The sequence below is a fragment of the Arachis ipaensis genome, chromosome B5, assembly GCF_059453495.1.
Source record: "Arachis ipaensis isolate K30076 ecotype BB chromosome B5, ASM5945349v1, whole genome shotgun sequence".
In the NCBI taxonomy this organism is placed as follows: Eukaryota; Viridiplantae; Streptophyta; class Magnoliopsida; order Fabales; family Fabaceae; genus Arachis; species Arachis ipaensis.
In genome coordinates this window covers 90,794,233-90,795,928 of record NC_142440.1, presented here as the reverse complement: position 1 = coordinate 90,795,928, position 1,696 = coordinate 90,794,233, and positions in this window count along the sequence as shown.

The following is a 1,696-nucleotide window of genomic DNA, read 5'->3' as shown; positions in this document are numbered from 1 at the left end:
GGAAGAAGAAAACATGGGTGCCAACGTTGGAGGGAACGTTGGTGAACCAACGTTACCTCCAACGTCATTTAAAATGTTCAATTATGGAGCTAAAGGATTTTTGAGCGACGCGTACACGTGAAAAACGAAAATTTCTATATCCACACGCTAGCGTGAGTCACGCGCACGCGTGGAAGAGCAAAATTGACCATCCACGCATATGCGTGGGTCACGCGTACGCATCACCAAACGAACATTGGAGGTCCAACCTTGCCTCAAATGTTGCCTCCAATGTCCGCGATGAGAAGCCTAGAATTTAGAATTGAGAAACTTGAATCAATGCGCACGCGTTAGTGATGCGTACGCGTGGATGGGAAAAATGGCAATGCACGCATAAGCGTGGTGTACGCGCACGCGTAAATAAGCAAAATCACAGCCTTCACGCGTACGCGTGGTGCACGCGTACGTGTGGGTAGCAGAATGTTGGCCCTCCAATGTTGAGTCAAATTCAAATGACAGCAGGTATATCTGGTTTTTAAGAAAGGCGTTTGAGTCAACGTTGGCCATCAAACGTTGACTCCAACTTAAGCACCAGAACTTTACAATTCAAACAGATCTCTTCTCAACAGCAAGGGAAACGAATTTGAGCAACTTCAACCAAATTCCATCAAGGCCAAAAGCCCAATTCAGAGATTGAAGATCAATGGAAGAAAGTGTATAAATAGCTTAGAATTTAAGTTAGAAAGGGGGGACTGGACTTGTACTGCACTTTTTACTTTTCGGCTCATTTAATTTTCGGCAATTCTTTTAATTAAGTGATGTATCTTTCAATTCTATTTTCCATTTTGAGAGCTATGAACAACTAAATCCCTTTCATTGGGTTAGGGAGCTCTGTGTAATTCAATGGATCAATATTAGTTTTCATTATTCTTCTTCTTTTTTTTCTCTTGATTTTGCTAGAAAGCTTTCGTTCTTCATCCAATTGGATAGTTGTCTTGGGAAAGAAGCTACTCATAATTGGATCTCCTCTGAACCTTGGAAGAGGAATGAGAAGATCATGCTATAAATTCTTTCTCACATTGGATTAGATTGGGGTTTGGATGGATATAGTGACATGTAATCCTACCAATACTTTGATCTATGAATTTGAGTGGTATAATCAGTGACCAAACTTCATCTCTTCCCATGAGCACTTAAATCAAGGAATTGGGCCATTGTTCATGTTTACAGAGATTAGATTGCCAAGGAATTGGGATCTAATCACCTAAGATTGCCAAGGAGATCAATGAATGCATTGATTGAGGAAGAGATGAACATGAATTTGATCCGGAAAATTATAACATCTCCTGACCCCAATGAACTTTCCCATCCCTGATCTACCCATTCTTTTATATTCTCAGTCTTTAATTTCATGCTTACTCCCCATTCCCATTTAATTTCTTGCAATTTAAGACTCTGTCATTTATTTCTCACAATTTAATTTCTGTCAATTAATTCCTTGCAATTCAAGTTTCCTGCCAAATCTACATTCTACAATCTCAACCCAATTTTGATTTCGCTCAACTAGCACAATTCTCCAATTAATATTGATCAACCAACCAATCCCTGTGGGATTCGACCTCATGCAATAGTGAGTTTTTACTTGACGATAATTCGGTGCACTTGCCGGTAGGAAATTGTTGAGAGACAGTTTTCGAGTGAATCACCCATTCAACTA